A 26630-nucleotide genomic window follows, 5' to 3' on the forward strand; every position below is an offset into this window, starting at 1 on the left:
CTGTAACATACGGATTGTAGAATTCAGTGGTGCTCTCTCTTTCACTTCTGTGTACAATATGCCTGACCTAAACGGGCCCTTTATCATTACAGGCGCTGGGCAGTGCAACATCATACTGACAACAGTAATGTGCTTATACTGACAGCCACACTGTTCGTATTACCTGATTTTGTAATCATTTAAATGAAACAACATGACCTTCCACTGGGAGACATTTCGTCCCCCTTTTCCTTCTGTGAAATTTATCAGAAAGCTTTTTGCCTTCCACCCAGCGAAATGCGGCAGAGTACGGCCGGTAAACGATTCACAAATCACGATTTAGTGCCGTTAAGACAATATCAATAAAATGATAGTAATAATGACGGTAATAATCGAATTATTCAGTAACTTCACACTTCACAGTGGATTTTCTCGAACTAAGAAATTTGCTCAATTTGTAAAAAATTAAAATGGGTTTACTTCGAGCCTATGATGCCTAGAAGAGTGTTTACATCCTGTTGACATGAGAATAGCATAATCTCCGCTTCAGAAGCTTGCTTCTACTTAACCATTTAATAGACCCGCATTTTTTCCACCGTGACTAAGTTCGTAAGCTAAGCACATCATCCGTTTCAGCACACTCTTGAGTCTGGGAAATGTGGCCACAATGGTCTGGTGGAACGAATTATCACAGGTGCACTGCGTGGGTAAAGGAATTTACTTTTAAGAGGCAGAAACAGATTTATTTTACCTCTGGTAACCTCAAGAGAAAGACATTATAATCCATAATCCGCATTAAACATCATGTTCCTTCATTACCAACTGGGCAGAACCGGTTTACATTGGGAAATGACATAGCGGAAGTCATGGCAAACAGAAATACAGTCGCCAGTAAACTTACTTACATTAGAAAATTTTATTTTATTTGATGAACCGTTAGCCATTTAAAGGAACAGGTCACTTATTTTACTTGTACTTGATTGAACTAGAGACGCTGAAAAATTTGGTGCTGGACTCTGATTCGAATTCGTATCTCCTCTTCCGAGGATCTGAATCTCTCAGAACAGTATAGTTCAATCATTTCGTCCCTTTTCCCAAGACTACAACCTTCTCTAGGTCTCCTCCAAAGGATCCAGTACAAAAATATTCATAATTTCATTTCAAGCCCTATCAAGTGCACACCCACCTGCTAGTGAAAATTAACGTGCATTTTTAATGTCTGTTCATGTGTTGCCAACAATCGCAATAGGTATCGTTATTTCTGATCAGACACGCACACATCTTACTGTTGGTAAGTAAGCAACTGATACTTAAGCTATATTCGTGGATGCACAGTAGGTGTGCAGTTCGATTGTCGCTTAGTCACAAAAGTTTGTATCCTTATTTTAGATTCAAACACCTAGCAGCTCGTAAGAAAAACCGATACGTAACATTCGATTTTTCTTAGTTAACATTCGATTACGTGTTGGGTTCGTATCTCTGTCACAGAACTTCACATCATGCACTTCATTTTTAAATGCATGCACACTGTTTTACTTCAGAGTGGAGGTATATCAGACATCTTTCGTGGTTAGCTAACAGGGACGAAAGGATCTTGATAGGAGTCCAGGTTTATTACAAAAATTGTCGTCTTTTATTTTCAAGTTTAGGTTTGATTACTGGTATTGGCAAAAATTCTGGTAATTCATGACTCTTCATGGCTAGTCATCAATATGATGTAATTAGATTAGATTAGATTAATTCTTGTTCCATAGATCATGAATACAACATTTCGTAATGATGTGGAACATGTCATTTTAAATGAAAGATTTCTTTACATACCATGATTCAATTTCCTTGCAACAATTGTTTACACACACTCTCTCTCTCATTTCTTTTTTATTTCTATCTCTCTCTCCCTCCCCATCTCTCTCTCTCTCTCTCTCTCTCTCTCTCTCTCTCTCTCTGCCACACACACACATTCTTTTTTTATTTTTATTTGTTTGTTGTGCTCGCCTATCGGCGAGGCAAGAAAACGCCTGTGAATGAGTTTCTTAGTTTTGAGTACACTTGCGAAAGAAATATAAAAACAACTATGAGAGTTAATAATTTATTATGCTTAAGTTTGCAGTCGATTCTGAGTATTATTAGTAACTACGCTCCAGTCCCTAAACCTAGTTACAGAAATGCGAATCAGACGCATTATGTATTCCAGGCCGTAGCAGCTGCGACTTGGAGACACCAGTTATGGTCACTTCCCAGCCCGCTGTAGGATCACATCGGTTCGTCTTCTTCCTGCTGGTACTGTAACTGAGATTTGGCAACAAGGCAACGTATGTTTGGCAACTCTGTGATCGACGAGTTACTTCCTTGTGTGCACGGAATTAAGCCTCAAAGTTCACTTGATTTTACCTGTCATTTCCATTGAATAATCTCAGTTATTATCGCTTCAGGTGTAACAAAAGATTGTAAACTTACGGTTTTCAGCCCAGGAAAGTCGCTGCAGGTGGTAATCGCAACTATTCTCGTCCTTTAAATAGCGGTTTATGACTTCTAGCCACCATTGGCCTCGTAAGAGGAAGCTAAGACACATACCTCTTCGCCAGCTCTGTGGTAACGTGCTGACCTGTGGAAAAACTTCTGTTATGGTTTGCAGTTCCAGTCTCACTGACTTCAGTGTTTTTACCCATTCTGTGAAAGAGCTACAAGCAGTCAGATCAAACATCAATAAGGAAATCGCAAGAAAATACTTTCGGCTCATAGTGCAATGGTGAAAAATTTACAATGCTGCACAACAGGTAACGCCTCTTTCCGCTGCTGACAAGCAAATTTTGGGTTTCTAGAAATACATAACTATATTTATCAAATGCCGCATTTGCATACCTCTTGAGTATGACACAGCATACCAATTAAACACAGACCGAATCAAAATCTAAGTGAGTAGTATTTTACTAATTCGTGTCGATAGAGGCATGCTTGTGTACAGATACTCAGTTCTATTAAAACAGACTTTCGTCGTAAGGTTATCGTGGGTAGTTTTATTTCATTTCTTATAATACAGTACACAATTTTCGTAAGGTTTCCTTTAGTGTTGTTGAAACAATATTAAACATGAGAGCGAAATTAATCATCAACGATATATGCGAATTCTCTGATGTTATCTATAACAGTCTGACGATGCACATGCAGTTTATTGATTACATGTATGTAGAAAACTTGTTCTGAGTTAAAGCTGTCAAACAATGTTTGAAGAAGAATAAAATGCCACTACCACACAACAGCTAATGTAGAAAATATTTTTCTGACATATTTGGGCACGATGCACTCTCCTCATACATAATACAAAAGCTTCGAGACGCATCTGCTGCGTGGCTGTCTATAAACCTGGAAAGAACAAAATGTCACAGACGTTAGCCCTTTTTCCACATGCGACTATTTTGGGTTGAGAAGTAAAGGGAATTATGTTCAAAGTTCCATTAGATTGGTAACTTCAGCAGACAGCAGAATTGTGTTTTAAAAAAAATTAGCAGTAAATTTACTCGAACTCGCGACATTTGTCTATGGTGCATGACACGTTACATTACGCTACTAGCTGACATATAGCTACACCAGCTCCAGAGCTGAACAACAAATCCTACAGAACTTCTGCATACCACAGCGCTGCGAGATAATGCAAATGGCCGGGTCTAGACATCTGAAAGAAACAGTTACAGCTTTTCTTTTGCCGTGCACGACGTTTTTTACAAACAGATAGCGCAACAGAATAGCTCAAGTGGAAAGGAACACTTCCTATTTAAATTTCTGCATCCTACACTGTTGGCAGTTCTGTGTAGGTGGCAGTTACGTGATTTTATTTCGGTGATTAGAAAATAGAGTCGAATGTATGCACTGGGTAGCCGAAGCAGCTAGTTCATGGTGATTCGGTCAACCAAGTAAATGAATTTACTGAACATGCTGCAATTTACTACAAGGAGCCTGTGTGTCAGAATTCTCATCCAGTGTGGCGCAACGCCGTTACGATAGGAAACTGAGTCACAGAAAAGAGGGTTTGGTGGTCTGTTGGACTGATGGTAGGCTTTTGTACCTATGTACTGGGTTCGATTCCCACTTCTGTCAATGATTTTAGATAGGGAGAGAAAGATTCCATTCTCTTCTGACTACACCAAGTGAAGAAGATATAATGGCAGTGTGGTCCGAAATTCACATTAAAGATGATGTTCCTTCTCTGCCAAGTAGACGTTAGGTTGAACCACAATAAGGTCTGGAGTGGCGACATGTAGAAACTCTATCACCAATAACCTTTCTTATACTAGTTATTCATTTCTAGTCACGAAACAAACGCTATGTAGCGTCGCAGGACACTTATTCCATCTTTTATCTGAGCTTCTGTATGTCGATAAAATTGGTTCTGAACTGAGAATACAACTCAGACCGCCCTTAACGCGGAATTTGATCCCTTCATGACAATACAGCTCGGCTACAATTTGTTGTTTGTACAAAACTGCAGATTTCTGAACATCTCCACATATTGCGCGTGAATGGGTTCGAATCCTGGCCCGGCACTAAAGATTTCATTATGTATTATCAAGCTCTAGCATGAGAACACCTATCTGCTGCAGGATTATAATTTTGATTTTTAATTTTTTTTTCATTCGTTGTCAAACTAACGATTCTGACGTTTTTGACTCCCAGTGGGACACAGAACTATTTGCGAGATCACTGTTTGTTCAAGATGTTATTCGGAGCTGCTGGTGGAGAAAAATTCGGTAGCTGACGTCTCTTTGTGTGTAGTCAACAACGATATGTGTGGGGCTCTATTCCCAGTGTGCACTGAACTTTTCGTCATATTATTTCTAGTTCTAACATGCTCACATGTCGCTACTGGTGCAACAAACCCAAATTTAACGTTCGTTTTCTCTAGGATATCATACCGATAGGTGCCGGGTTGGAGTCCTGGGAAGGAAAAAAATTATGTTTCTTCTCGTCACTTCAGTTAAAACATCTGGCCACTGCCAAGGAAATCTGATACGTCACAGTTGGTTGTGCTTCGATATCAATCCGTTTAGGTTCTGGGTTCGAATCCCTGTCCAACACAAAGCTTTACCTCACGGCATTTCAAGTAAGTTACTTGTGAAGAAGCAATATTTAACATCTCTCGTAGTTCGTTAACAGGGACAAGAGATGCTGGGGAGGAATTCGCGTCCGTTAAAAATGTTTGCGTTATGTAATTTAAAGCTGATATTTGCTAACCGATACTGTCTAAAATCGAGGTATATCACTCTCTGTATGCCTAATCAGGAATGACAGTTTGGGTCAGTCACGAAATCTTTGCTTAGTCTGCCTAACCTGGGTTTGAATCCATATGCAGAACGAGAAGTTTCGTCGTATCATTTGAAGTTCATACATATTCTCAACTAGCTGTTTGTGAATAACTTAAATTTTTAATGTCATTTTGTGTGAAATAATAAGTACTGTATGTTACTATAAAGAGGAAATCATGAATACGACGAACTTACTACGTGCATTACCTATCTGACGCAATAATGAGAGTGGTAACATTTCAGGTATGTTATTTATTGTAATAAATGTGAGCTTACAAGTCTTAAGGACAGTTTTATCTGTGATAAGGTGTTCCCTGATATTAGTAGCATCGTGGTATTACTTTACATCTTGAGTTACTGCGATACAGAGCAGTTTTTTCTAGTGGTGACTTGTTGGAACCATTTTCAATAGTCAAACGACTGCACCGAGGAGCGATTAGAGGACCTGCTAGACAGCTGCGGTATGCCGGTTGCATGCGAATCAGGCGAAATGCAATTCAGGTCGTTCGGATACTTTTGAGTATGAATGTACATCTTCATCTACATTTATACTCCGCAAGCCACCCAACGGTGTGTGGCGGAGGGCACTTTACGTGCCACTGTCATTACCTCCCTTCCCTGTTCCAGTCGCGTATGGTTCGCGGGAAGAACGACTGTCTGAAAGCCTCCGTGCGCGCTCTAATCTCTCTAATTTTACATTCGTGATCTGCTCGGGAGGTATAAGTAGGGGGAAGCAATATATTCGATACCTCATCCAGAAACGCACCCTCTCGAAACCTGGACAGCAAGCTACACCGCGATGCAGAGCGCCTCTCTTGCAGTGTCTGCCATTTGAGTTTGCTAAACATCTCCGTAAGGCTATAATGCTTACCAAATAACCCTGTGACGAAACGCGCCGCTCTTCTTTGGATCTTCTCTATCTCCTCTGTCAACCCGACCGGTACGGATCCCACACTGATGAGCAATACTCAAGTATAGGTTGAACGAGTGTTTTGTAAGTCACCTCCTTTATTGATGGACTACATTTTCTTAAGACTGTCCCAATGAATCTCAACCTGGTACCCGCCTTACCAACAATTAATTTTATATGATCATTCCACTTCAAATCGTTCCGTACGCATACTCCCTGATATTTTACAGAAGTAACTGCTAGAAGTGTTTCTTCCGCTGTCATATAATCATACAATAAATGATTCTTCTTTCTATGTATTCGCAATACATTAAATTTGTCTATGTTAAGGGTCAGTTGCCACTCCCTTCACCAAGTGCCTATCCGCTGCAGATCTTCCTGCATTTCGCTGCAATTTTCTAATGCTGCAACTTCTCTGTATACTACAGCATCATCCGCGAAAAGCCCCATGGAACTTCCGACACTATCTACTAGGTAATTGATATATATTGTGAAAAGCAATGGTCCCATAACACTCCCCTGTGGCACGCCATAGGTTACTTTAACGTCTGTAGACGTCTCTCCATTGAGAAGAACATGCTGTGTTCTGTTTGCTAAAAATTCTTCAATCTAGCCACACAACTGCTCTGATATTCCGTAGGCTCTTACTTTGTTTACCAAGCGACAGTGCGGAACTGTATCGAACGCTTTCCGGAAGTCAAGGAAAAATGGCATCTACCTGGGAGCATGTATCTAATATTTTCTGGGTCTCATGAACAAATAAAGCGAGTTGGGTCTCACACGGTCGCTGTTTCCAGAATCCTTGTTCATTCCTACAGAGCAGATTTTGGGTTTCCAGAAATGACATAATATGCGAGCAAAAACCATGTTCTAAAATTCTACAACAGATCGATGTCAGAGATATAGGCCTATAGTTTTGCGCATCTGCTCGACGACCCTTCTTGAAAACTGGGACTACCTGTGCTCTTTTCCAATGACTTGGAACCTTCCATTCCTCTAGAGATTTGCGGTACACGGCTGTTAGAAGGGGGTCAAGTTCTTTCACGTGCTCTGTGTAGAATCGAATTGGTATCCCGTCAGGTCCAGTGGACTTTCCTCTGTTGAGTGATTCCAGTTGCTTTTCTATTCCTTGGACACTTATTTCGATGTCAGCCATTTTTTCTGCAAGGATTTCGAGAAGGAACTGCAGTGCGGTCTTCCTCTGTGAAACAACTTTGGAAAAAGGTGTTTAGTATTTCAGCTTTACGCGTGTCATCCTCTGTTTCATTGCCATTTTCATCCCGGAGTGTCTGGACATGCTGTTTCGAGCCACTTACTGATTTAACATAAGACCAGAACTTCCTAGGATTTTCTGTCAAGTCGGTACCTAGTATTTTACTTTCGAATTCACTGAACGCTTCACGCATAGCCCTCCTTACGCTAACTTTGACATCGTTTAGCTTCTGTTTGTCTGAGAGGTTTTGGCTGCGTTTAAACTTGGAGTGAAGCTCTCTTTGCTTTCGCAGTATTTTCCTAACTTTGTTGTTGTACCACGGTATGTTTCTCCCGTCCGTCACAGTTTTACTCGCCACGTACCTGTCTAAAACGCATTTTACGATTGCCTTGAACTTTACCCATAAACACTCAACATTGTCAGTGTCGGAACAGAAATTTTCGTTTTGATCTGTTAGGTAGTCTGAAATCTGCCTCCTATTACTCTTGCTAAACAGATAAACCTTCCTCCTTTTTTTATATTCCTATTTACTTCCATATTCAGGGATGCTGCAACGGCCTTAAGATCACTGATTCCCTGTTCTGCGCTTACAGAGTCGAAAAGTTCGGGTCTGTTTGTTATCAGTAGGTCCAAGATGTTATCTCCACGAGACGGTTCACTGTGTAATTGCTCGAGGTAATTTTCGGATAGTGCACCCAGTATAATGTCACTCGATGCTCTGTCCCTACCACCCGTCCTAAGCATCTGAGTGTCCCAGTCTATATCTGGTAAATTTAAATCTCCATCTAAGACTATAACATGCTGAGGAAATTTATGTGAAATGTATTCTAGATTTTCTCTAAGTGTTCTGCCACTAATGCTACTGAGTCGGGAGGTCGGTAAAAGGAGCCAATTATTAACCTAGCTCGGTTGTTGAGTATAACCTCCACCCATAATAATTCCATGAATCCTGCAACACTGTCAATAAATTCGTAAGAATTCGACGGGGTGGAGATCTCTTCTGAACAGCACTTTGCAAGGCATCTCAGATTTGCTCAATAATGTTCATGTCTAGGGAGTCTGGTGGCCAGTGGAAGAATTTAAACTTAGAAGAGTGTTCCTGGAACCACTCTGTAGCAATTCTGGACGTGTGGGGTGTCGCATTGTCCTGCTGGAAATTTCAAGTCCGTCGGAATGCACAATGCACGTAATGGATGCAGATGATCATAAAGGATGCTTATGTACGTGTCACCTGTCAGAGTCGTTATCTTTACGTATCAGGGGCCCCATATCACTCCAACTGCACACGCCCCACACCATTACACCAGCTTGAAGAGTCCCACACTGACATGCAGGGTCCATGGGTTCATGGGGTTGTCTCCACACCCGTACACGTCCATCCTTTCGATACATTTGAGATGAGACTCGCCCGACCAGGCAATATGTTTTCACTCATCAACGACCCAACATCGGTGATGACGGGCCCAGGTAAGACGCGAAACTTTGTGTCGTGCTGTCATCAAGAGTACACGAGTGGCCTTCGGCTCCGAAAGCCCATATCGATGATGTTTCGTTGAATGGTTCGCACGCTGACACTTGTTGATGGCCCAGCACTGAAATCTGCAGTAATCTGTGGAAGTGCTGCACTTCTGTCTCGTTGAACGATCCTCTTCAGTCGTCGTTGGTCCCGTTCTTGCAGGGCAGCGATGGCGGAGATTTGATTTTTTACCGGGTTCCTGATATTAACGATACGCTTATGAAATGGTCGTCCGGAAAATCCCCACTCCATCGCTACCTCGGAGACGCTGGGTCCCATCGCTCGTGCGCCAGCTATAACACCACGTTGAAAATCAAATAAGCTGCCGTTGAAGCATCACTAACTGATCTAACAACAGTGCCAGACACTTGTTGTCTTATATAGGCGCTGCCGACCTCAGCGCCTTATTCCGCCTGTTAACGTATCTCTGTATTTGAATACGCATGCCTCTACCAGTTTCTTTGGCGCTTCAGTGGATTTGCGCCAAGTTGTACAAGGTAGAGGACATTTACAATCATTGAAAACGTCTAGAAGAAAAATGTGGAGGTGCTCTGCTGCGGAAGGATTTTAAAGGTACGGACAGTAAAAACAGAAAGCTAGTGTTCCGGGAGTCCACCTCCATAGCTCAGTGGTCAGCGTGCCTGGCTGCTGTGTGGAGCAACTGAGTTCGATTCGCTGTGCTGCCACGTATTTTTCCTTGGTGGGAGGACTGGTACGGGATGCACTTAGCAAACTGAGGAGCTACTTGAGTAATAAGTAGTGTTTCCAAGGTCAAGAAAGCCCAGAACGGCCGGGACAGCAGTGTGCTGACTCCACGTCCCTCCATACTGCACCCAATGATGCCACTGGGAGAGGTTGACACGGTGATCGGTCGCTTCCAATTGGCCCATCGAGCCAGAACGCCTAGCTTTGCTTGCTTTGGTACTATTCCTTGTCCAAACTGGTACCTTCCAGTTCTTAAATATGTACAAAGAACTAAAAGGAACAAAGGCTCGTAGAAGAAGTGGACAGCTAGTGGCATTCACAGTCAAGCATTTTGAACACAAAACGGCTAAATCAAAAGTAACTGTTTGAATACAGCACAATGCTAAATGCACAAGAGAATACATTTCAGTAGTTCTATTGCACTTACATTTACACACGGGGAACCAGTGGCGGATCATTCCAAATTCTGCAGAAGGCCACGAAATATATTGGGAAATCTTCTTTCCTTTCAATGTAAACGTACCTAGCGTTCCTAATTACCACTACTCTGCTACCACTATTACTACTTCTAAGATGACGACTATCACTACTACTACTGATACTACTACTACTACAACTACTACTACTACTACTAATAATAATAATAATAATGACAGTCGCTTTTATTTACAAACGAATTGGTAGTATGGGCTTTTGAGCATTGTTACTTGTAAAACAAGAAAAGCTCTTCTTCTTCCCGAATCTTTCGACGATATCATCGTACCATGTGTCTCGGCTTTCGAGTATTCACAGTACTGGTTTTTCAGTTGATGTACAAGCAAGAGCTGATAAGCGATCCTGGGCCATACTGTTCCTCAAATACGAGGAACTGGAGCATTTGTTTCAGGAATGGTAGCCGTTAGACCACATAGTTTGAAATCTTCTGGAAGAATTTCGTCCGTTTCATTCTCAGTCATTCTTTTGACAATGTCTCCCAAACTGACAGTGTGGAAAGTTTCTTTATGCTGGAAGGAAATAGTCTCCCGTTTTACAGCCAAGTGTGAATGATTGAAGGACCCACAGTGCATTTGTAATAATGAATCCACACCGTCTACGGGGAAACGATGTAACCATATACTGGCAAACTGAGTAGTATCGCGTAGTTTATGAAAGACCAATTTACCACAATGTGAAAATCTTGTTTCGAGTTGTGTTACAATATTGTTCAGCATGAGGCGTAGCGCTTCATATCGCGCCTATGTTAAGAATGAGACGGTAACGGGCAGACAGCTTCAGATAATGAGTCATGGTTATCGCATGAGAGCTGCGATCTGAGTCAGTAGCTAGCTGCGAGTAGTTACGCCTACGACCGAAAGGCGTCAGCTTCTTACGGACTATGAAATTATCAAGTAGTTAAAATATATTTGCAAATAAAACTGTAATTACTGTGATTATAACGACTGTCATTAATTATTGATAATTTCATTATTAATATGAATGAAGGTGTGAATGGAAAGTAAGATATTAAATGTATATTGTTATATCTATTAACTGAGTACACGTTAGCGTGAGAATTGTGATTCTACAGAGGAAGTGAATTATATTCTCAGAGGAATTTTGTCATGTTCAGCCAGCCAGTTCATGGTACTGGAAAAGCAATAAATATTTTATGATAATACTATTTTTAAAAAGGGAGTTGTTTTGGTATTTATTCCTTTTGTGAACTGTCACTATTAAATAGTGATTGGTCAAACATAAAAGACAACGGATTGTCCAATTTAATACTAACAACACCACATTTAAAATCAGAAGCCGTGTCCTTTAAAGATAGACTTAGACGTCCTCGGACGTTTTCTAGTTGCTTATTAATCGGTGACAGCCCAATGAAACCAAACGTCTACGCAGCCGGCAAGGCTGTTATATGCTGCAAACTTCTGTCAGGCATGGACACGTAAAATATTAACAAATGGTTGGAAGAAGAGACGACAATATACTAATGTTCTTTAACTGGTGTGAAGCTTGTCGGACAGTGTCATGACCAGCTCTGAGAATATATTGATTGATTAAGACATACGACCTTTCATAGATAAGATTAGGCATGTTTCCATAAATTTGGGAGAGGCGATAGCGATTAATAAGATTCACGATAAGCACGGCCTGCAGCAGAGGTTTACCGAAATTTATCTCACAATGACCTCTTCTCGTATAAGTGCTGTAGAAGAGAATAGACGCAATCAAAGTTGCTGTATTCTGAAACGAAAAAGCCTGAAGAGCATTGCAGAGCATTACATTTAGCATGCTACTTGGTGTGACACTACATAATTCAAGCTTTCAACAGTTCTTGAGCCGCTGGTCAGACGTAGAGTGTTATCCTTCGGTTGGTGAAGCTGTTACTGATCATTGGGATGTTTACTACCTTTCAATTTATCAGGGATTCGCTTCCGCCCCCCACAGTTGCTTAAATTTCACCAGGGTCTACAAAAATACCATGCTACACGTTTTACATCGATTTTATGGCGTCTTATATCTTCTTATACAGTGAACATGGGCTGCGACCACAGTAGGGCTTTAATAGGACACTCTTTCTCCAGTCACGCACAAAGTCCGGTGTTCAAAGATCGGCTCTCACTAATAGGACTCACATTGGGTTAATGCAGAAGACTACCCGAAGCTCGTGGTCTAATGGCTACTGTGGATGCCACTAGATCGCGGGCACACAGGTTCGATTCCAGGCCGAGTCGGAGATTTTCTTCGCTCTGGGACTGGGCGTTTGTGTTGTCCTAATTATTTCGTATTATCTTCGTCACAAAGACACACACTTCGCTCAAGCGCCATTAATAAAAAGAGTTGCTCCAGGTTCCCAAACGGGGTATTCCGGCCAATAATTCCATTCGATATTTTCATACGGAAAGTGACGGGAAAGGCACGTATAGAGGAAGGATTCTATGACTGCCTTGTCATAGGCAGCTTTTATATATACTCACATTAAAAGCAGTTGTAAGAGCATGACGAATGTAGCAAGTATTTGCGATTGCCTTTGAGTGCAGATAAATTTGGCACTTGTCCAGTAGGAGGGCGATGGTTTTATGGCTGACCTCTTGAAACATTTATGAGGAAGCGTTTCTGACTGACTTGCTAAAAGCAGGCATCGTGCAACAAGCTAGCCATCACAATGCATATGTTTTTATCCTGTTATCTGAGCGTTCCCGCGTTCGTACGGCCCTGAGTCTCTGTAGTGCATGGTGTTGCTTGTGGCTCAGCGCAGCCTTTTTGTGTCATGTAGACCGCACCTGACGCAGAACAGACTCTGTCTACATGAGAAATTCCTTCGTGCATCTTGCTTACAGAAATGGGTAGTGCCAATTAAAGTCAGTAGCTCCACACTAAAAATTTACGGCCATAACAGAAAAATAAACAATTCCGTGGCAAGACCTGTCACAGATGGTGACACTTGCTGCTTAGCTCACGTTTTCTAACTCGCTGTTGCGGGTTGTAATGGCGTGCAGATTCCTTGATGTTGTGTTTCTACGGAGTGATTTCACAACCGCATCATTCTGGCAGAACGAGAATGCTACACAGCAAGGTTACTTCCGTTCGTGAGGACTGTGAGATAACATTCTTTTCATATAGGAGACCTCATAAATCGTGGACGTGGTTATACAGGAGAATTTCACCAATATGGATTCCCGGAGGTGTTCGACACCATATTACATTTTCAGCTGTCACAAAGAATGTAGCGATACAGCGTTTCTTCCTGAAACGCAACCAGATTCCACTCCAGGACCAAAAATGAGAGTTATCTGACTGAGCTTCTTGGCTATGCTGTTACGTACAAAGAACGCAGCAAAGTATAAGTGTTGAATAACTGAAAAAAAGAGACGATGAAGTGAAGTGGCGAACGGCCAAGACGAACTATTGCTGCTAACAGACTCGAATCTTTCTTTAAAAATGGATAGACACTAGATTATGCAGGCGAAAAGAAGCGAAGGTAATATTTAGCATGTTGCTGTACTGAACCAGATCGACTAAGTAGTTGTAATCCTACGAAGTAATGCAATGTGCAGTGGATACTTGGGAAAATGAACTGTTAACAAGTCTTCAACGTGATAGATAATTTTGCCATTGTCAGTAAAATATTGGCTGGATACAGGTACGTGGAAGAAATACAACGAGTAATTTTATATTCATGGGACGATCAGCTTGCTTCATTAGTTATTGGATTCTTTCTTTACACTTCCATTCCTTGTCTATTTACTATTGTGATTCATGAACGATAACATTTATATCACCCTCGGACCTCTTCCGTATTTATCGCAAATACACTGAGATGTGTAGGGTAAAAAGTTGGTCTACTTCACAACTTCCTTAAATGTAATTGTGTTGTTGTCCGTGTTCCAGAAGGCAGAGTCTACTTATTCAAGATTATTCAGTAGCTCAACAAATATATCTTTATTTCGAATATTTTAGTTAGACATGCTTTGTCCAAGATATGTAAGAGGCAAGCGGTTTTTTAACCTGAGCCGTAGGATCATCATGAATAAGACCGCTGTAACTGCGTGATAAATCTTTATTTCTGATCCCACGTATCGCGGCGTTAGAGGAACATCTTCATGGATGCAGATTTATAATTTATTCCAAACGATAAGTTGTAGATGTTTTCAGTTTTGGTTATCAGTTATAAAAGAGTGCCATGTAACCACTTCCCACCCAGGGTTGCTTTTGTACACTATTTATAGTAACTTACGTAACACGGCATAAGTTGAAAGATTTACGCTTTATTCGAACTACTGACAAACAGATTCACATAGATCTCTTCGCTGACAAAATATGACTTCGTATATTGCTTCTATTCCAAGATACCGAAAAAAACAGTACTGTAAAGTGGAATTTCAGAATCATTCCTCAGATTTAATGAACAAGGACTGTATCTTGAAACCTGTCGTGTGATAGGACGGGAGAAGCCACCTTCGTCGCTGCTTCAAAGCGTGTACCACTCGCTCTTTTGTCGACGCGTCCCCACTCTGTTAGCTGAACAACAGCAGCCGGCCGCGGAGTGCCCTAAGTCGGACTCGACCGCCTACAAACTGGAGCGGTGAAAGTTACGGCTGGGCTGGGGCACTCCAGTACGTGCCATTTGCCAGAACACTGCAGTCGTCTGGGGGCGTAGCTCAGATGGTAGAGCGCTCGCTTAGCATGTGAGAGGTACCGGGATCGATACCCGGCGCCTCCAGCTACATATTTTGCTTTATCTTCGAAGAATCAAGCAGCAAATACAGCTGATGTGATGTACTTCATGCTTAGGAGGAAAGTGTACATAGGAAGTGTATGAGCGCCTACAAACTTATGCTGATCGCAGCACTTTAACTACGAAATATTTCGGTTTCCTAGACTGCTCTTCTCGGTTATCTCAAGATGTTTTTCCATCTGCTACCACCAAATCAGAAGGAATTTATCAGTCTCTCACTTTTATTAAACTTACAGTGTAGCAAATTTTGTATTGTGGGCATCTACAGCTGTAGAACTGAACTGGGATGAAGAAGAAGCAGCTGTATAAAAAAATCTTTATTTCTGATCCAAGCTGTTATTTATGATTTATTTCAAACGATAAGCAATAGATGTCCCAACATTCTTTTTTCAGTTGTGATAAAACTGTTTAACCGTCAAGAGGTCGGTAGTAAAAAAAGCACCAGAATGTAGGGAACATCATCCCGCTGCAAAAAAAACTAAGGCTTAACATCGCCGTGACAACATGGCGTACGCATCTAGCGCCTCCCTGGACGAACTCTTCGGCTAGGCCATCACTGCTTACATCACGTTGTGTCGGGATGATGTTCCCTACATTCTGGTCTGTTCTAATTGGGACTACCGACCTCTTGACGGTCAAACAGTTTTAACACAACTGGACGCGGAATGTTGGATCATCTACAACTTATCGTCAGTCACCAGAATCCCTTGAAATACATCTATCTAGGATATTCTAAACGGAAGAGAAGTAAGGTTCATCGTTGTCACTGTCCTCCGCCGCCAAAGCCTCGTTCGTTCCAGGCGCCTGCTATCGATCCGCTTTGGATCGCCATTTAACCTTCCTAATGCAGAATATTTTTTGCTATGCTAAGCACAAGAGTGGTCTCTAGTGACCCCACTATAATCTGTTTTTTACTAAGGATAATTTTAATAAGTGCATTCCTTATATTCTTTTAATTTTCTAAAACTTGATGGTAGTGGAATGAACATAAATAAAAATGCAAAATTATTTTCAACCACTAATTTCAGTAAAGATGCAAACTATTCTGACGACACTACAAATATTTTTGATAAAATCCCAAAGTGACAATTATAAGGCATTGCGTTTAAGGCAAGAAATTGCCGAGTCGTTTTTACACATAGAACAGCCACATTTTAAACATTTTTCAGTGTATTTTCTATTCACAAACATTTTGCTAAATGGACACCGTCCTCATTCTTTCGTCTGTGGTGTTGGTAAAAGTACTGGGGAACTAATATTGTCTAGTTTTCTACTAAAGAGTTGCTTTCCTATTTCTGTGAGAATGTCGGCTTCTTGTAGTTATTCCTTTCTGCCCGACCTGGTGTAGGATGCAGCCGTATTATAAATGCATTCAGTGCACTAATATCAATCATGTTATAAAATCAAAGCATTAGCCATCTTCTGCTCATACTCTTTGTAGTGTACGTTCTGACCAGCTTGTCGTGTGTACGTCCTCCTGACTTTATTTTATTATAATCCACTCTAATTATTGGCTTGGATTCTTCAAGATGTTCCATTTCCTCCCTTGAATGCTTTGTAATTAGCAAAGTTACAACTTTGCCCTTTTTTGGGCAATACGAAGCAATTGTCACATATCTTGGAACCGAAAAATGTACTTTAGCTTGACTTTTGGTCTGAGTAAAAGCTTTTGGTAGTTCTCCTTTCTTCCTAAAAGTGCTCTTGCCAAACTAAGACTTATGAAAACATTTTCAGCCGTTGCATTTCCGCCACTGTCTAGAAAATCATATCTAAAGCAACTCTCTTGCCTTGACCAGCTTCACGTGATTCATTTTCTTGCCGACTAATGTAAATCTACGAAGTGAGAACGTAAAATGTTGCACTATCACTTGCAGCCCGCAACTTCCACCCATATTTTCCTGGTTTTGAAGGAATATATTGCCGAAAAGGCCACCTGACATTAAATGTCACAAGTTGTTCGTCAGTTTTTACGTTGCTGTGAGGAACATCAGCGCCTTGAAATGTAATTTACCCACATTTCAGACATTTGTGTGATGGGAGCCAGCTTGTCAGTAGTTCGATTGCGACGTCTCGCATCCGCGTCGTCAGATCGGATGCATCTTGAAATTTTGGTAAAACAATTTCATCTTTCCTCTCTCCCACAAGTTCTTCTCAACTCGTGTTTGTGCCACGCTTCTTCTTTGTTTTTTTGAGTTACATGTAAAAGATAAAAAGTGTATATCGTGGCATTAGACGCTGTCACACATATATAGTAACTTAAAATACAGTAAGTACTTACTTATAACAGTCAGAAGTATGTGGCAGTCCCTTTACAGGCTGGATGTTTGAACTTCCCAAATCTTCTTCCGAATTTCCATCTAATTCAGGAAGTCTCTTCTAAGACGTCTATGTCTCCGTCACTCCACAAGACATCAGAATCTGCTTCACTGATGTCAGTATTTGATTCTTCAGAGAGAGGATTAACTTGCAGTAATATTTCGAACAGTTCCTTTTGGAAAAGCCATTTTCCGGCTAAGTGCAACAGAACTAATCTCCACAAGCATGCAACAAATAACTGATGGCATATAAAATGTTGTCAACATTATAAATTGTAAAACAACATTAATGTATCATAAAATCCTGAGGTAGAAGTGGGGTCGAATATGAGCCCTGTGGTATTCAGTGGTCCTATCATGAGTTTCTGTAAAACCTAATACATTAAAAAAGTTTTATTAATGTATTATTACTTATTTCAGGAAAATTACGATTTTTTCATAATTTTGAGGGGTATAGAAAAATCTCATATTTGTTTTGGTAGCTTATTTTAATTTATGTCTTCACAGCTCAGTTTACAGGTTTAGTAGCCGCTAGATTTCATTCTGTCTAGAATCTTGAGTGATCGTATGGTTTCCTTACTGAGTCTACAATGGCAGCCCCAGGACAGCCGGTGTAGTATGACTCGTCGCGTGAAATGTTTATCGTCGAGGAACATACTGTTGGCCTTTTCCCTTTATCTGTTGCCAGTTGAATGTAGATTTGCTGCATATTTAGCGACATACGATATTTCAATAAACTGATACGCTGTTAAGTACCACATACGAGTAAAAAAAATGAAATGGCCATCGTAATAGATAGGACAAAATAAAACGACCACCTGCACAATATGGCGTAGTCCCGAAAACATGTCGACGCAAGGAAATATTGAATGTTGACAAATTTGAATTTATATATTTTCTTGCAAAGAAGTGTCTAGTATTCTTTCAGAGATACTGAAGTGGAGGAGCAACATAAGCATACATGACAATGACTTTAATAACATTGCGATCTGGCTACTGTGGAAATTAAGAGAAACATGTTATTTCTTGTATGCGCTCATCATAGCAGTGTGAGTGGAACAGAACAATATTGAATGAATGTGATCAACTTTGCTTTTTAGTGTGACAATAGGGTCCACTGAAAACTTCTGAATGGCTTCCAACTCATTACAAAAAAATGGTTCAAATGGCTCTGAGCACTATGGGACTTAACATCTGAGGTCATCAGTCCCCTAGAACTTAGAACTACTTAAACCTAGCTAACCTAAGGACATCACACACATCCATGCCCGAGGCAGGAGTCGAACCTGCGACCGTAGCGGTCACGTGGTTCCAAACTGAAGCGCTTAGAACCGCACGGCCACACAACTCATTACAGGGTACGCAGCATACTTCACTATGGAAAGAAGAAATAGATTGCACTCTTCTCCGGATTCGTCACATATACACACGACCTAAAGTAGAAAACTGTGAACGACGTTAAATCACATTAGATGTTTTCCCTTGAGATGTAATTTGGATGGTTTTTGGTATGGCATCAATGCTACATTTCCTGTGTGCGACCTGTAACCGTCTGATGCTAGATGTTAGTAGATTTATTTATTAAATTTCTTTCGGTCGCCTTCGTCGATGTTTGCTGAGGTGGCCCTGCTAGTCACATCCACCCGAGTACGCAGCTCGTGGCCTAGTGGCTAGCGTTGCTGCCTCTGGATTACCCCGGGTTCGATTACCGGCCGGGTTGGGAATTTTCTCTGCCCTGGGACTGGGTGTCTGTGTTGTCCTCATTATTTCATCATCATTGGTGACAGTGGCTAGATTGGACTGTTTAAAAATTGGACTGTGTAAAAATTGGGACTTTGTACGGGCACAGATGATCGCTCAGTTGAGCGCCCCTCAAACCAAACATCATTATCAGATTCACCCGACCGTGTTACAGCCGTCTTCACGCGACTTCGTCTCCTTGGGCGTGGATGGGTGCTGAAACAGAGCGTTAATTGTCTTCCGAGCTACTTGAATGACGTAAACGACTAAACATTAAACCTTTTCTCTTACAAAACACTATAGTATACGACGCGGGTTGACATATTCTTTTTTTAAACTGATGTTGCTTGGACAACATCAAGACAAGAAGCATATCTACATAAGCCAGTTCGACAGTCGTTTGTCACGACGTCCATTGCAGTCGTGACCTTTCCTTTTTTCCTGCTTATCTTCTAAAGACCTTCAAACCATGACGCTAAGGAACAAGCGTCCACACACAGCAAGTGGTGAAGCTTGCTCCTTGTCGTGCCTTGTAGAAGTGATGGATTCAAAATGTTCTCCAACCCACATACATCGTGATAATCTCTCTCACAATGGGATGTCCTGAAACCTACTTACTACTGAATGTCACGAACAGCTTTCTTCATCACAGAACCCTGAAAGTGAGACATGTCATTTCATAAAAACGTCGTATCACACTTCATGCTCTACAGCTCCGTCTAAGGCCGTGAATTTTATTCCGGAACGTCTCATCACTCGTTGTATATCATGTCCTTTCTTCTACTTAATGTTTCCCACATATTACTTTCCTCTCAGATGCGGAGGACGTCTTCATTTCGTACAAGTCAGCTTAATTTTCAACACAGATCTGTAAGACCACATTTCAAAGCCTCAGTTCTCTTCATTTCCGGTTTCCCACTGCCCGTGACTCACGTTAATGCAGTACTGTGCATCAGAAGTACATTCGCAGATATTTCTTTCTCAGTTTGTAGCTTATGTTTGACAGCAGTACGTCGGCCGGACTGGCCGAGCGGTTCTAGGCGCTACAGTCTGGAACCGCGCCACCGCTACGGTCGCAGGTTCAAATCCTGCCTCGGGCATGTATGTGTGTGATGTTCTTAGGTTAGTTAGGTTTAAGTAGTTCTAAGTTCTAGGGGACTGATGACCTCAGAAGTTAAGTCCCATAGTGCTCAGTGCCATTTGAACCATTTGACAGCAGTAGATTTCCTTTAGTGAGGAATCACCTCTTTGTTTGTGCTACTCTGCTTCGCCCATGATACATTATCTTGCTTCTAAGTCAGCAGAATTCATTCACTTCATCTAATACATGGTCCCTTATCCTGATGTTTAATGTATCTCTATTGTCATTGCTGTTATTCCTTAATGCTTTCGTTTTTCTTTCATTTTTTCTGAGCCCATAAGGAGCAAACAAACGAAAACTAAAGATACGGAAAAAGTAACTTAAGTGTTCATTATTTCATAATCACTGTAAATGTTCATACATTTATCCGCCTGTGAGACAAGACTGTCAATGTATTCATGTAAAAATGTTTGTAGTTACCTATGGAGCCATGATTGTTCCGTCATTCACCTCTCTTTCCGAAACAAATCGATGGCCACGGATGTCTTTCTTCAGGGCTCCAAAAACTTGGAAATGGTATGGGGAGAGATAGGGACTGTGTGGAGAGTGTAATATATCCCAGCGAAACTTCTGCAACGTTGTCGCAACAATCTTGTGGCCGGGCCCACATGTTGTCAGGGTTGTCAGCAGTGCTCTGCAGAAGTTTCGCTGGGAAGCCATTGTCCATACAGTCCCAATGTCTCCCTTTGCAATTTCCACATTGTTGGAGCATTGAAGAAAGCCAGTTGTGGCCTTCGATTTGCTTCGGACGAGGATATGCACGCCTGGGTACAATCAAGGTCCCTTAGGCAACCGTTAACATTTTTCCATGGAGGAACTGACTCTTCTGTCTCACAGCGGGACAAATATATTAGCAGTTATGGTGATTACTTTTGAAATGATAAGCATGCTCTGTCTCGTTTTCATTTGACTGCTTTTTATATATGTTGTGCTCACCACAGCGTTCATTCCATTCAGCAAGAAAGGACTACAACGTCATCAGCTAGTCACCCCAAGTGGTTTGATACCCCGTACAATTTTACTTTTTTTAATAAACGCTGGTGTACCGAGTAAGATGATTTTGGAACGCTGTGAAATACTACATCTACCTGATTTGGATCCATGTCTTTCATGATGTTATCTGAGGAAAGTGCAATTTCAGACAGATGGGAGGTGTTTAAAGCACGTCGTTGATGTTAACTTATCTTTTGTGATTTTTTATTTTATTTCATTTAGTATTTGACAAAAAGGACCACACAGCCATAAATATTATAAATATTTCGAATGATTGGTACAAATATGGAATTAAATTTTGATTTCTTTAATAGGCAGATATTATAGATAAAAGCCATACTGTAATTTGACAAGATGTTAAGTATTTAAATATTTTATTATGTAAATGGATGGAGTTGCCGAAAAGGATACTAAAAACACAAGGTAAATGTACGCCATATTTTCTGAAATCTTCCATGAAAAGCCGTCTGTGCACACTGTGTTTGGATCAAGCGAAGACAATATGGTTGAGATCAGCATGTTTGACAATCAGTATAAGGAGGATTCAAGATTACTTTGGTGAAACGTTGGAATGTATCCACGATTAAAATGCACCCGAATTACGCTTGTTATTAATTTCTTTAAGAAGATTTTGCTGTGGTGAAACGTATCTTTCCTTTCTGGCAGATAAAAGTGAGAGAAACACCTAAGATTTGATAAAAATATGTAATGCGTGAATGGCTTCTCTCGGGATAGAAATGCTAAAAACCCGATAGTACGATGCAGTTAGCAATATTACACATATCGAAATACAATCAAACTTTCTGCCATACTGAATCCTCGTTATTTCAATTCTTAAACTATCGTACAGCATGACCTGATGGCTAATGGGCATCATCATTGTTTGAAGGCTCGTTGACCGTGAAAATACTGTACTGACTTCTACGTAAAATGTTGTAATAAATATTAATTCGGAATTCGTAAAAGTAGATCTGCAGGTTCGACTTGTGGAGACTAAAATACTTAAATGACATGACGCATAAGCAATAGTCGTTCTGCATTCACACAATGCGACACGATTTCCTGATACATCTATCTTAAAAATATAAGAGCATCGAATAAATTAATCTGCTAATGACAAAGGTTCCTAAAATAATTGCAGACACCTTTATTCATGAATTAAATGATTATTATTCGATAAATCAGAGATTACAGAGGAATGACGACACGTAACTCCAATCCTTCGAAAGTCAGAACAAAAGTGGGTTGCCAGAATAAGAATTCTCAGCTTTCTAAGAAGTAGTTCGTTTCTCAACAAAAATACAGAGGTTACTTATTACGCCCAACGCATAATGTCTATGAGTTGCAATCACATTTGTTCTTAAATTACTGATATTACATATAAATTTTATGATGTAAGAGTTTCTTATAAGTTCATGGTTTCGTCATATAAATAATAAAAAATAAAACATCGTTTTATATAACACACTACAGTGGAACCAAGGTTTAGATGGATTAGTTCTTTGTATCGGGGCATGCTATTTGTTCTTACTAAATATAGAGAAATTCCAAGATTTTTTCCAATAGACAATGATTTTTTTCTTTGATCTATGGATGAAGGCCTGATTTAGGAAATGTTGAGTGATAGCTAATTTGTGATGTTGTTGCTGACTTCGCTAACTGCTCTACCTTTTCACTGTGAGTGATTCCCGAGTGAAAAGGGATCCGAATGAAAGAACAGGTGATTCCTTTATCATTGCTTTGCATCGCCGTATGTTTAGGGTGTCCATTTTAACGGAAGACACTGAAATATCTCGAAAGCAACACATGGGATCAAAAAAAGTTATATGTTCCAATTTGTTTGTCTCGGAGGGGGACACATTCGACCCTCCGCCCCACACCGTGCTTGGGTGGCGGGGGGCAATCTTCAGTGGAACCCGTCGTTTTTTATTGGAGAGTACAATTCTACGGCAAAAATCTACATGCGTTTTGTCAGAAACATCTTCCTCGTTTCTCCACAGATGGCGCTGTAATCGCAGGTATGGTAATGGGTAGACAACCGTTGTTTACGACATGCTACTCAATGGCCCTTAAATATCGAATCGCACTTGGGACCCCAACTCCGTGCTGCAAGGATAGGATAGACCAGTATTTCATAACTTCTATTTGGAAACCCCATGCGTTACATTGTATTCCTCTGACATTTGGAACAGGAGACTACTCGACGCGCCACCGTGTCCTTATGTCGAACTCCGACGTATCATTACAGGCAGTATACTGCGACCGGAGCTAACGTATCGTCAGATGTCGATGGATAGCGGTTCTAAACATTACAATGCCTGCGCAGTGTTTATTGATTGCACAGATACCTATCATTTCGAGAACATACGTGCAGGTGGATTATCAGTGTTGCAACCACAGAAGAAAAAAACTGAATGATCCTGATTTACGGAGAATGTGGGATAAATATTGAGGCTGCTGCATGCCGAGCGTTTTCCAGAGAAAGCTCACTCTCGTCCTTCTTTTACAAGCTTGTGAACGCCTTTACGTCTGATGGCAGCGTACATACCGGCAAAAGGAAACGAAACAAAGGAAGCTAATGAAGAAGCTGTACTAGCGGCAGTGCATCACAACCCACGGGTAAGCGTCCGACATTTACACCGCGTTTCCGGTATGTTCCCAGGTAGTGCTGTCACAATACTGAACCGTCGTATCATCCATACCGCGTGTCACTGCTTCAAGAATTACATGGCCGCAATTTCCATAACTGGGTAGTGTTTTGCGAATGGGCACGTCAACAAATGTAGATTACCCCCACGTTATTTTCCGAGGTGTTATTTTCCGATGACTTCACCGTTCACAAACCATGGTAGTGTTAACCGACATAACATGCATTACTGGAGTGAAGAAAATCCCCACTGGTTACGGCAAGTTGACAATTAACGAACGTCCTTGGTCGGTGAACGTATGGTATCGCCATGTGAATGATTTCGGTCGGGGACTGGGTGTTTGTGTTGTTCCAATCATTTCATTTCAGCTTCATCAAAAAGACTCGAAAGTCGCTCAAGTGGCATCAAATGCGGGATCTTCCGGACGATGATCCCATACGATCTTTTCCAATAGTGTCTGTGTTTTCAGAAAGTAGTGGGAACGCCACTATGGAAGAAGGAACGTCGCTGGAAGAAGATTCTATGGCTGCCTTGTCATAGGCAGCTTTTCTATCTGCTCAGATTAAAAGCAGTTGTAAGAACCTGAGGAATGTAGCAAATATTGACGCTTGTCCTTGAGTCCAGGTAAACGTGGTATTTGTCTCGTAGGAGGATGATGATTTTACGGCTGACTTCTTGAAGTATTTACGAGGAACCGTTTATGACTGCCTTGCGAAAAGCATGCATCGCGCAACTAGCTAGCCATCACAACGTATAAGTTTTTATCCTGTTAATTGAGCGCTCCCGCGGTCGTGTAGCCCTGATTCTCAGCAGTGCATCGTGTTGCTGGTTGCACAGCATTGTGTTTCTGTACCATGTAGACCGCACCTGGCGCAGAATAGGCTCTGTCTACGTTATAAACTCCTTCGTGCATCTTGTTCAAGAACAGGGTAGTGCCAATTAAAGCTAGAAGCACCACATTAAGGCCAACGGCCTTGCCGCAATGTTAACACTGGTTCCCGTCAGATCACCGAAGTTAGGGGCTGTCGGACTGGGCTAGCACTTTTCCGGTCTGCCGAGCGCTGTTGGCAAGCGGCGTGCACTCAGCCCTTGTGAGGCAAACTGAGGAGATACTTGATTGAGAAGTTGCGGCTCCAGTCTCGTAAACTGACAACAGCGTTTCCATGCTATGTAGACCGCACCTGACACAGAATAGGTTCTCTCTACTTGAGAAACTCTTTCATGCATCTTGTCCACAGAAAAAGTGGTGTCAGTTAATGCCAGTAGAACCCAATTAAAAATTTATAGCCCAAAATGGTAATGGCGTGCAGATTCCTTGATGTTTCGTTTCTGTAGACTGATTTCAGAGCCATATCGTTCTGGCACAGCACGGTTACTTCCGTTTATAATGACTGTGAGAAAACATTCTTTTCGTATACGAGATCCCACAAGTTGTGGACACGGTTAAACAGGTGAATTTCGCCAGTATAGATTCCCGAAGGTGTTCGAAACCATACCACATTTTCAGCTGACACAAGGGATGTAGCGATGCAGTGTTTCTTCTAAGTGTGTGATTTACTAGAGTAATCTGACCGAAAAGATCAATAAGTTGTCTGAATGAAAGTTGACAATGAGAAGAGAGTCAGGTTGCTCTCCAGGACCACAAATGACAACTATCTGATTGTGTTGCTGTCCATGCTGTTACGTTCAAAGTTCGCAAAAAAGCATAAGTGTTGAGTAACTAAAGGAAAACAGACAATGAAGTGAAATGGCGAACGACCAAGAGGAAATATTGGTTCAAGTGGCTCTAAGCACTATGAGACTTAAAATCTGAGGTCATTAGTCCCCTAGACTTAGAAACTACTTAAACCTAACAAACTTAAGGATATCACACACATCCATGCCCGAACAGGATTCGAACCTGCGACCGTAGCAGCAGCGCGGTTCCGGACTGAAATGTTGGTGCAACGATCGGAACCTTTCCTTAAAAGTTGATAAACTCTAGATTATACAGGCGAACAGGAGTATAGGTAATATTAAACCTGTTGCTGTACTGAATCACATTGATTAAATAGTTGTAATCCTATGAAGCAATGTGATACGCAGTGGATTCTCAGAAAAGTAAATGGAAGGCGCTATTCGTGCAACCATTTTTTGAGAATTGCTTGAGTGGTGTGGGATCCTCACTAGATAATATTAAAAAAATACAGACTGAAGGAAATCAGAGACTTTCTGCTAGCGTTATAAGTCACCGATTCAGCCACTACAAGTCTTACAGAGTTTCTGTTAAACCAACGTAAGAGTCGCTGCAAAAATGCCGTCATTTTAGATAACGATTATTGCAGATAGATTGTAAATGTAAAACAAATTTTCTATCTGCATCGTTTTTATTTTTACGTAACGACTTTAAGGAGAAGGTAAGAGTAATAATGGCGCTCGTGGAGGAACACAAATATTCAGTTACCCTTGTTCTTTCTTCGAATGGAATCGAGAGGAAGAGAGAAACAATGGTAAGAAATACAGGGCTTGCAGAACGTAAATGTAAACGTCATTATGAGAGTCCTACCTTCTACTCTTGCTCGTAACAAGTCTTTGACGTGGTAGATATTTTGACATTGTCAATAAAATATTTTCTTGGTACCGTTACTTGTAAGAAACTCCACGAATATCATTTTATTCCGGTTCCCGACACGAATCCGCCCGACGGATTAATGTCGAGGTCCGGTGTGCCGGCCAACCTGTGGATGTTTTTTTTTCCATCTATCTCGACGAATGCGGGTTGGTTCTCCTTATTCTGCCTCAGTTACACTGTTTCGGCGATTGCTGCTCAAACACCGTACGCGTACGCCATAATTATTTTACCACGCAAACATTTGGGGTTACACTTGTCTGGTATGAAACGTTCCCGGGGAGATCCATTGGGTGCCGAACCGCACAATAACCCTGGGTTCGGTGTGGGGCTGCGGT

General features: G+C 41.2%; 1 protein-coding gene and 1 non-coding gene across 2 annotated transcripts in view; both read left to right on the forward strand.

The window, feature by feature from the left end:
* Nucleotides 1-26630, forward strand: part of LOC126088331 (tubulin polyglutamylase complex subunit 2) — a 140166-nt gene that overhangs the window by 78171 nt on the left and 35365 nt on the right. The window lies entirely within an intron of this gene.
* Trnaa-agc (transfer RNA alanine (anticodon AGC)) lies at nucleotides 14760-14832 on the forward strand. The gene has a single exon. It is a non-coding gene; the product is annotated as a tRNA-Ala (tRNA).

The sequence above is a fragment of the Schistocerca cancellata genome, chromosome 6 (assembly GCF_023864275.1).
Source record: "Schistocerca cancellata isolate TAMUIC-IGC-003103 chromosome 6, iqSchCanc2.1, whole genome shotgun sequence".
In the NCBI taxonomy this organism is placed as follows: Eukaryota; Metazoa; Arthropoda; class Insecta; order Orthoptera; family Acrididae; genus Schistocerca; species Schistocerca cancellata.